Raw genomic sequence first — 11229 nt, forward strand, 5'->3', positions numbered from 1 at the left:
TGTGAAGAACACATTTTGTCTATAAATGCCAGGCTCTGGTACCCTGCTACTGCAGCACAAATAGACCGAGAACTGACTCATCTTCCCTCCCATTTACCAGACGGCCTTTATAGGAGGTGAGGCTCACGAGTGAAAGAAGTCCACTTAACTATAGACAAGTAGTAGTTGGCACTGAAGCAGGCATAGTATAAGAAGAGTTAAAAAATGGAATAAATTCCCTGGAAAGTGTGTTTCTACCACAAGAAAAACAAAGATAAAGTAACAAATAAAGGAGCAAAATCACAAGGACAGCAAAAGCAAGCAAATAGGTTTCTTTATAGAAAACTTTTGGTACCTCCACCCTTCTTGCTCCAGAATTAGGAAAAGAAATAAAGAGGAAAAATTAAACTACAATTACTTTATATTTTATACATTTTTTTACTTTTACACAAAGGCTCATGTAGCTTAGGCTGACCTCAAACAGGCTATGTGGCCCAAGGCTGTCCTGGAATCCCCGACTCTCTTGCCTTCCCTTTTCCAGTGTGGGGATCATAGGTGTGTATCACCACACCGTTCAAAAAAGTGAAATTCAAGTTTTTTTAGAAGGAGTATATGAAATACTAGATGCCATGAAAACCCAGTAAAAACATCAAGAAGAAAATAAAAAAAGAATAAAAACGGCAACTTTTGGGAAATAGTGTGAGATACACCTAAGAAAGTCAATCCAGAATCATTTTAAAACACAAGGAAAGAAAATAATAAAACAAATTCGAAGAATAACGTGAGATCATCTGATTAAACAGGCAAAACCACCATCACCACCACCAAAAACAGACCAAACAAAAATCCCGAACGAAGTAATCAGGAAAAAAAAAATACTAATGACATACTTTAAAAAATAGCCACAGTCAAAGCCTAAAAAAGCTTGGTTCTCTCAAGATTAGAGTTGAGAAGCCAAAATCTCTTGAATGGGCAGAGGTTTTTTTGTACCTGTTAAGTGTTCTCGAACCCCAAAAGATCACCAAGGACCTGATGTAATCGTACTATGATCTTTTTAAGAATTTAGCTCTAGTTTGGGCTCACAGCTGACCCTGACGCAGCAGGGCGGAAGGGTGAAGCAAGCATTTATAGCGGCAAGCAAATAAGCAAGGGGGTTTCTAGCCTACCACACATCTGATTGGTGGGGGGGCTATTGGAGTTTGTTGTCCTTTAAAATGATTGGCTAATGCTGGGATCCAAACCATAAACTTAACTTCTGCTTTCTTCCTGATTGGTGGTTGTTAGGGAGTCACTTGGAAACTAGTGTTAGGTGCAGGCTTGTTGGTTAAGTCTTGAGTTCAACCTTAGGTCAGGCTCTCTAAGACGGAGCCTGAACCCACGGTGGAGTTGTTCTGGTCTCTCAGTTTCAGATGAGAAGCATAGACTGTCTCAGATATTGAAGATGCAATGGTAACAACAGACAGTTGAAGAGGCGGTGCTAGACAAGCTAAGGGAACCAGTCCACATAAACACAGCGCCAGGGACAGTGTATAAGGACGTGGGATTTGTGCTTATTATTGAAACCCAATGAAAGATGGGGCAGAAGGAGACGGAAGATGGCGGAAAGCAAAGCAAGCTTGAGAGTTGTGTCGTCAGTAATCTTAAGGTAGCATAGTAACACTTAAGGCGGCAAATGGAGCAGTGGAAAATAAGCCTGTATATGATTCCAAATAGAAGTGCTATAAAATAGTGAGTGAGGACCTGGAGGAAGCAGGAAGACTTGAGAGGAAACAGAAAAATCTCAAAATGAGACAGCCCTTCAACTGTTGCCAGGACCTGCTTTTAAAGCTGTATGTTTATACAGAACCTATTTGATGTTATTTAAGCTTTTATAACTGTAACGAATAACAAGAATGTGTTCAAATTTATTTTATGAAGCAGGTACAATGTTACTGTCAAACAATTAAGGTTGAAAAGAAAACCCCCAGATCATCAATCTGGCTACTGAATATTGATGCAATTGTATTACATGGGATACAGCAAGGAGCATTGAACAGTATGGTGTTGTGGGGTATCGACCAGGGAGACTGCCTGGACTTGGATTTAAGTTCTTAGGAAGTCTTTATTAGCCAGCCAGCAACGACATTGGGTTGGGACTGCAGTATGGCACCAAGCTTTTCTCAGGGTGAGCTTTTAAACACACAAACCATGTTCTGGGTTAATGATACTTCAATTAACAAAAACAGTTAGCCAGAAGCATAAGATGAGAGAGAAAAAAACAAGGCTAGTACATTTAGTACAGTATACTTTCCCAGAACAATTGACTCTGATGGGTTAGGTCCTTTTGGCAGGTGGCACTGTCTGTGTGCCGAGTTTTATGACCTGAATGGCACTTCCACAGTTGGGATCAGTTGTGCTAAGGTCTGGGGTCCTACTAAAATCTGGGGCTCTGTTACATTAAAAAAGAGGAACAGCATCTAACCAAATCAAATGTTTTATTACTCAAAGATGTTCTAACATTCACAGTATAAATTTAAGATGATATGTAAAATTTTTAAGGAGAAAAATAATAGTATGTCTCTAGATACAGAAAAAGTATTTGAAAAATTAAATCCAATCTCCAGTTTTAATTGACTGAAGAGAACAGAAAGAGAGAATCAATGCATTAACTATATGCTTCTTTTGGGTACAGAAATGTCTGTGTATGTTTGAGTGTCATAATCACTGAGATGAAGGTTTTAAAAAACAAGTTTTCTGACTGAAGTTGGGAATAAATGGAAATGACAGTCGTTTTCACCACTAGCATTTGATATTGGTAGCATTAGCTAGAACAATTAGGTAAGATAAACCAAACAATTTGAAATCATAAGGCTAGGAACAGAGAAGACAAGCTAGGATCGGATGCTTAGAGAGTTCATGGCTGGAGAGATAGCCCAGTAAGTAATACTTGCCCTTCTAGCATGACAGTCAAGTTAGATGTACATAGCTCATAAAAAAGAGCCTGGCCTGGCATGGTGGGGATGATGACTAGGGAAGCAAGAGACAGGAGGAGGCCTGGGGGCTGCTGGACAGTCAGTTTGGCTTACTTGAGCTCCATTTTAGGCCAGCAAAAGATGCTCACCCACCTCCCCACTCCACCCCCAAAGAAGAAATGAAAGAATAGAAAGATTCTGAGGAATGACACACAAAGTTGTTTTCTGGCCTCCACATGTGTGCACATGCATCATGAAACACACACACACACACACACATCTTCATATACATGCACACATGCACAGAGACAGAGACACACAGAGAGGTGGGGGGTGTGCTGGGAAATTCCAAAATAATCTATTGAAAAGTAGAAAGCTCAGAAAAGTATTCAAATATGACATTAATATTCCTAAATAAATCACTTAAATCAGCTAAATGGAAGATGGAAATGAAGACTAGATCCTGTTTACTATAGTGATTCACAAGTCACTAGAATGCTTTTGTGGCTTATAGGGGAGTCCAGTGAGTTAGGAAATTCAGTTGAGATTCATCATATGGTATGAAAATGACTAAATCTTGTGAATCTGATACATCTTTCTTTGCAATGGATTGTTGTTTTCAAGTCCCCATATGTCTAAACACACACACACACACACACACACATACACTCACACATGCATGCATGAACATGTAGGCACACATGCACATTCTCACACATGCATGAACATGTAGGCACACATGCACACTCTCACACATGCATGAACATGTGGGCACACATGCACACTCTCACACATGCATGAACATGTGGGTACACATGCACACTCTCACGCATGCATGAACATGTGGGTACACATGCACACTCTCACGCATGCATGAACATGTGGGCACACATGCACACTCTCACGCATGCATGAACATGTAGACACACATGCACACTCTTACACATGCATGAACATGTAGGCACACATGCACACTCTCACGCATGCATGAACATGTGGGCACACATGCACACTCTCACGCATGCATGAACATGTAGACACACATGCACACTCGCACACATGCATGAACATGTAGGCACACATGCACACTCTCACGCATGCATGAACATGTGGGCACACATGCACACTCGCACACATGCACGGCATTGGCAGCAGTGATTCTTCCAACACACACCTGTCTATCAAGTCTGGGGCCCCATGTATTAGGCTTCTTTGTGAGCTGCTCATGGAGAAATCATGAAATGCCAAGAGATACCGTCTATCCTTCTGCTCCACTTGTTTTCTCAGGAGCAAAAGATGTTCTGAGAGGGTAGAGATATGGAGAATCTAAATTTGGAGTCATCTTTACACCACAGTTCAGAACCAAAGTCATCCACCTGTAGTCCCCCCTCTCACTCACGCATACAAGCATGCTCACACACATGCACACATGGACATAGAAGAGGGAAGCTGACAATGCAGTGCACGTTGCATGGCGTGTGCTCATTTGTTGAGAGGAGGTGAAACTCAGCTGCCCCTCTCTGCATGGCCCTGGCCATCCCATTTGCCCAACAGTCTGTCTCCTGGTCTGTTGCTGTCTGTCAATCTCTCCCACAGCCGGGAGCACCTTCTGGATGTCTGGATGCCTGAGATCCTACACTCGGAACTCTGAGACCCAAAGTGAGCAGAGAAGCTTCACTGTCTCAGGCACATAGGTACCAATTCAGTCAGTTTCTGTCCCTGTACCTTCCTCTTTCTATTTATACTTGAGGAAATGGTAGTCTTAGAATATCCTTGGAGAATTTACTACAAATGATTATATCAGAACAACCAGATTATTTTCAAAGGGGTATTTACTGTTAAATTATACCATAAGGGAGTTTATTATAACACTATAGTAAAAGCCTTTCCAAGTCTGGCTATGCTTCAGAAGCATGCACAGGACTTTCTAAAAAAATTATATATATATATATATATATATATATATATATATATATATATATATATATAAAATTTCAGGCTCCATCTCCAGACATGCTAAGCCCAGTTGCCTGGTCCATCTTTGAAGCCAGTACAGTAGCAGTAATTTTGGGGAGTTCTATCTTCTGGCTCTTCTGTGAGCTACATGTGGAAAGCAGGTACAGTAGAAATGTAGAGCTGGGAAAGGAACCTTCTTACCGGGAGGGACTGGTAGATATCACATTGTGTCACTGTACTTCTGGGGATAGTTTAGGTCTTTGGAGCTGCAGTTTCCAAGCATCACTACCTAATATTTTCATAACAAACATACTTTTGTTTTTTTCCCAAGGACAAATGAAGATGTGGTATATTACTTTAATAGCTTGGGAATAATTTAAGTGGAAATTTCTGGTTTCTTTGGAGATCCAGTGGTGTCATGTGATGGTTTTCAGGAAACTGTCTTTTGGGAGAATGTTTTGCTGAAGCAGACAATTGAGAGGAGGCATGATGTTTGGAGAGAGTGCAAGTATAATCCAATAGACGGTGACCGACACTCTTGTATTGGTTCGTCTTGTCATGTTTTGCTGGTCTTCACTGATCTTCACTTGTCATGACTTTGTTGAAAGAACCATGCCTCATGGTGTTCTGGTTGCTTCTTGCTGCTTCCATGGATTTGCACTGATTTGGCGGCAGAGCCTTGACTTTTCTTCTGGATCAACTGCTGTTACTGATTTGCATTTGGTGTTTGCTGGTTGGACTGGACTGCCATTAACTGATTTGTGTTTGATGCTTTGGCCTGGACTGCTGATATCCTGACAATAAAGATTGGAATGGTCTCAAGGATCTATTTCTAAACAGGTCCATGATGCTCATAATATTAACCTTTCTTTTCCTCTACCTCTGGGAGGTAGGCTGGAAGTTGGTTGAAGAGTTTAAGAACCTTATTGAAGTAGGTTTTGAAAAAAATCTAAGCCTACAGATTAGAGTTGCTTAAGGTATTGAAGTGGAACCCTCAAAGATCCAACAAACTCAGAGCCAGTAGCTCAAGATGCAGCTGTCATCTAGGTCTTAGTGGACTTAAAGTGTCACATTCAATTAACAGCAATGGGAGTGTTAGGACAAGAAAACAAGCATAAAACAATCCTTTTCTTGGTTGAATGTCCTATATATTTTCCCAGATGTGACTCAAAAGAGAAAGATCAATGCAATTCTATGATTGTCACAATCTTTAGTAAGAGGAAGGAGGAGACATTCAAGGTGACTATAAAAAAATCAAATAACTTTCTAAAAGTCAGGGGGGGACAATCCAAGAAAAGAAATCACAAATGGGAAGGCTCATAGAATCAGCAGGGTTTCAAAAAAACTTTTGAGTGACCCCAGTCATGAAAATTGTAGAAATTTTCATACAAGTGGATTTGCTTTGTCAAACTCAGGTCATTCTTACCTACTCAATGACATGTAAAATGACATTGTAAAATGATAATTTTTATGTATATACTTAAACACAATCCATAATTCTTGAATTGTTAAATTAACCCATTTTACTTCTATCTAGAAAAACATTCACTTCAAGTTTTATGTTAGAAAAACTACATGGGTATGCTTAATTAATTCTGTAAAATGAAGGCAGGCAAGGTTTGTACAGAAGAGGTAAGTGCTCAATTACTGAGCGAGGTATTCAGCGCCAAAATAAGTTTTATTAAGAAGTATTTGTTAGATTATTGAAGAAATAACATGAGATTCAAAATAGAGGTAATTATACGTTGGACAGCAGTGGTGTATTCCTTTAAACTCAGCCCTTAGGAGGCAGAGTTAAAGCTAACCTGGTCTACAGATCAACTTCCAGGACAGCCAGGGCTACACAAAGAAGCCCCCCCCCAATGTCTTAATGCACTTTAATATTTTATAAATGGACTCTATCTCAAAGCTCACATGAAAGATGGAGTTGATGTTGTATCAAGTTATTGGTGTGTCTCCTTCTCTGTTTCTGAACCTCTCCTGTTCCTTCACTTTCCCACAGTAAGGCCCTTGGGAGGTTAGGACTCCTTTGTCCACAGAGTTTTCCCTCATCCCTTCTCATTTCCACAGTTACCTCACTCAGTTGTCACTTTAGGTGTTACCTAACCTTCATGTGCTTTCAAAAACATGGTCTATTGGGTGTGGTGGCTCATGACTTCCATAAACCTGATTATTTAGAAGGCTGAACCATGAAGATTGTTTTGAGTCCAGGCCATCCTGCATTACAGAGTGAGTTTTGTGCTGCTCTGGGACTACTGGATTAAACCATGTCTCAAAAAGCAGTGTAAAAAGATAAGATGTGGAACTGTCAATAAATAGTTGGAATTATACATGACTGTAAAACTTAGAGAAAAATTGGTTGACGAATGTACATTGTCAATTTCCAGAATGCTAGTGGTTGTTCTACAACGTTCCATTTCCTCTGTAATTCAATATTTTTATTGTTGTAGAAACAGGACCTCACTTTATAAATATAATGTAATATAGATTTATGATTTTTTGAATATACTAAAAAATAGAATCAATGCTAATTGAAAAAAAGGACTAAAAATGATCAATTAAAAATTTCAGGTGATAATGTAAAAAGTCCAATGAAGGCAAAGTAATATTAAAAACAGAAAGAATTGCATTATGGATAATCATAAACTTAACACAAGGAAAGGTCATGTAACTGTAAGGTGTGTAATTTTAGGTTTCATTAATGCAAGCTTGGCATTATCCACACTTAAACTGTACTTGTATTGAGATCTGAATGTCGCAAACTAAGTGGCACACTGACATATGACAGTAGCAAAAAAAAAAAGCATCCAAGAAGGTACAGAGTTTGGACACTAACTATGCTGTCAGGAACCATTCCCAAGATGTAGACAAGTTTGATTTGGAACCCCAAAGACCTGCTCTACATGTTTTGGACATTTAGAAGGCAATCTTCATATTGGGAAGATTGATTCCCCCACCCTGTAGAACATTTGTTAGTGGCTTGGGCCTTACTGTGGTAAGCAGAAATCCACTGCAATCGGGATTAGTAACAGTACGGACAGAGGATGGTTGTTAAGGCCCCAACACTGACAGAGCTGTGTTCCATCGGGAAGCATTGAAAGGGAAATCCCTTCCAGACTGACTGTTGTGGACTCTGCATTGTTCGGGCCAACTATTAAGGTTGTTCTCGGACTTTTCATTTGGGTTTCTGTGCTTATAGCACCATTCAAATTGTTACAGAAATGTCTTTGGTGATGTAAAGACCATATCCCCTTTATTCTTATTGTTTTGGGTACGACTGTTTTCCCTGCACGTATGTCTGCGAACCATGTGTGTACAGTGCTGGAGGAGGCTAGAAGGGAGTTGGAGACGCAGGGACTGGAGTTACAGACAGGTGTGAGCGGCCATGTGGGCGCTGTGAATTGAACTGGGGCCCCTTGGCAGAGCTGCCAGAGCTTCTAACTGCCGAGCCATCTCTGCAGACCTTGATGGGTTCTTTTTTGATTGTTTGTAAGGTGCAACTACAAACATGAACCATAACGATGTAACAAATGAAAAATCCTCACCTGTGTCACGTTTTAGCCTGGATGTTGCAAAAGAGCACCAATTAAAGAGAAGACTAAAAGTTGTGCCTAGAAGATGAAATATTTCACAATAATTTATCAAGGGGTATTTTCTGCTTATTTTACCTTCCCACCTCACGGGCGCCGAGCTGACCCGACACCCAGCTCATTACCACAGGTTTGTGTTCCTCAGAGTTATTTGGAGAGACTCCAGTCTTCCCACTTGTATTTTGCTGATTTTTAAAAGTGACTATTTCTGAGTGAAAAAGATTTATGTGGGCCTCAGTATGGACTTTGCTGCAGAGTATGGTGCATATATTATTACACTGATTTACACTCATGACTAATATCTACTAATTAAGTAGCCAGGATGATTTTGCCAGTGTGCTTGTCATTTGTCTATTACATACATTTAATCGATATTAAAAAGCAATGTCCTTTTCTTAGTTTTTTTTTTTTTTAATAATAGGGTAAAAGAGAACAAGAACGTTTTGGAGCATTTTGTGTTACATTCTTGAGGAACTGGTTCTGTCCTTCCAGATTGCGATTTCTGTAGCTACCGCAGGAGCTCATCTTCTGAATAATTGAGAAGTATCAGAAAGCAGGGCAACAAGTGATTTTCGGGATTAGGTTAAACCTCCCCCTAAGGCCTGTAGTGTTCATTCTGTGACTGGATCAGAATTCCCAACAGTTTTATTTTAACCGGCGGCAGTTGGCAGGTTGGCCTTTCTTCCTACACTGTTGTTTTCTAGGGAAATGGGCCCTTGGGTGAAGTATCTATAAGTTCCATGCATATGACTGCTACTGACATAGATGGAGTGTAGCATATAAACCAGTCTTCCCTGCGGAGGGCTGATAGTGTTTGTCATTCCATCAGACTTCTTGTTTACAGTCTCAGTGAGCACAAGTACAGATATTTTCCCCCATCAGTTTGCCTGTATTTCTTGTTATTCCCTTGTGAATTCATTTCTCATCCTGAGGTCACAGCTTTCATTTTACATTAGCGACTCACCATTTCAAATATTTATATATTCAGGTTATTGGCTGTCCAAGGGAAAATAGCGCATTGTACATATATATTTTTAACCTGCTGTATTTTATTTATTTGTTTATTTAGAGACAGCTCAGACAATGCTGTGTTCTTTTTGTAAGACTAGGAAAAGGGCATTAAAAATCATTCTACAGGTAAAATTTGGCCTGTTTAATGAATCTCATTTTAAAAAAATACTTTAAAGGGACATAATTAAAAACACTTTACCAGTAACACAATCCAAAGCGAGAAACTGTGAAGACCTGCATTGTGAGGATCACTTTCCTAGTTCTACCCTGCACATGTAGAGACTAAGGAGATTTAAAATGTACAACTACATTTATATTTCATCGCCACGGCACCAGGATCATATTAACACTTAATCAGTCTGTAAGCGCAGTGACCCTACTCATGTTGTCTGGGGATTGTGAAGTGAACCTCTCTTTTTGTCACTGCATACTATTCTATGCCTAGATGACATTAGTCATCTGCTGGTCCCCTATGGTGACCACTTGAATTGTTTCTAGTCTTTCACTCTGACTGTTTTATTTGTTACAGCTGCTTTGCATCTGAATGACAAGAACTGTAGGATGGACGCCAAATGAGTTTTTACAAACCTGGACTTTCTTTTAATGAACCAGACTATGAGTACTTCTTAAAGACTCCAGGAGACAGCACCAACACCTCTGCCCACTTATAAACTTAGGCATATGGAACCCGAGACATTTCTGCTCCTTCTCTCCATGGCTGGCCCAACTGCACACATTTTCTACTGAATGTGCATCAGGGTTGCTTCCAATTGAGTCCCTGCATTTGGAAACCATCTTTCTTGTCCAGAAAAGTACTTTTACAAACTGGCTCACTGCTAGTACATGTCTCTTTGAATTACCATTTCATTGTTTAAGAGCAGGTCCCCTCTAAGCATGAGAGGGGGAGTTCTTTATTCTTTTGCTAAATTGGTCAGCCAAAGAACAGCTTTTGGTGAATAAAAGATATTCTCATTTTAGCAAATGAAGGGAAGTTCTATTCCCTGCCGTCCAATGCAAAATGTTGTTATTCCTTAAAAATGTTCTAAGTCCTGGAAACCGTTCAGAACACACCACAGAACCCAGTTCCTCCCCACATTCAAAATGTTTACATTCTAAAAATGACAAGAGAGGGAAGGTTGGGAAGGTAGCTAGATCCGGAGCAGATGGGTGCATATGCCCTCTCTCCTCACCAACTGCGGTCCTATGGATGGCTCAACAGTTAATGTAGATTTCTCTTCACGGAGTTTTATAAGTAACTCTGCTGAGCACAGCCAAATGACTTGAAATGTGAGGATGCACCGCCTCTTTGCTGTGCCCTGCTGCTCAAGTGTTCTCAGCTTTGACAATTTATCGTGCTGGAAAATGTCTTCAGAATGTCAGTCACTTTAGCTCCATGCTTGCCATTTGCATGTGGCACACCTGCTGCTATGGTGGCTCGTGCTCTATTGTTATTTTCCGTGGGGGCGGGGAAGGTAAAATGTTCCATTTGCAGACTTGGAGTTTAGTTCCAGCGAAGTTTAGAAGAAGTTTCTCGGAGTCCAGCTGTTCCTCCGATATCAATGTGGCATACGGATGAGCACTGGCTGGGTATCTGGAGAAAAAAGGTGGAAACAGAAGTCCTGTCCTTAAGGGATTAGCGGTACAGAGGCAAACATCATCACATCAACTCACCAAGAAGTAAGGCGGAGCTGTCCATTTAACCCCAAATAATTAAAAAGACAGGTTAATACTGGAAAACAAGA

The 11229-nt window shown here is 40.3% G+C and overlaps 1 long non-coding RNA gene across 2 annotated transcripts in view; it reads left to right on the forward strand.

Annotated features, from left to right (window-relative positions):
- LOC108349914 (uncharacterized) overlaps positions 1-10469 on the forward strand; it is a 34897-nt gene extending 24428 nt beyond the window's left edge. For both annotated transcript variants that reach the window (XR_005500455.2, XR_010064028.1), the window contains one exon: positions 10017-10469. This is a non-coding gene — a long non-coding RNA (uncharacterized LOC108349914). The remainder of the gene's footprint in view (positions 1-10016) is intronic.
- Positions 10470-11229: the final 760 nt, after the last annotated feature.

The sequence above is a fragment of the Rattus norvegicus genome, chromosome 2, assembly GCF_036323735.1.
Source record: "Rattus norvegicus strain BN/NHsdMcwi chromosome 2, GRCr8, whole genome shotgun sequence".
Classification (NCBI taxonomy): Eukaryota; Metazoa; Chordata; class Mammalia; order Rodentia; family Muridae; genus Rattus; species Rattus norvegicus.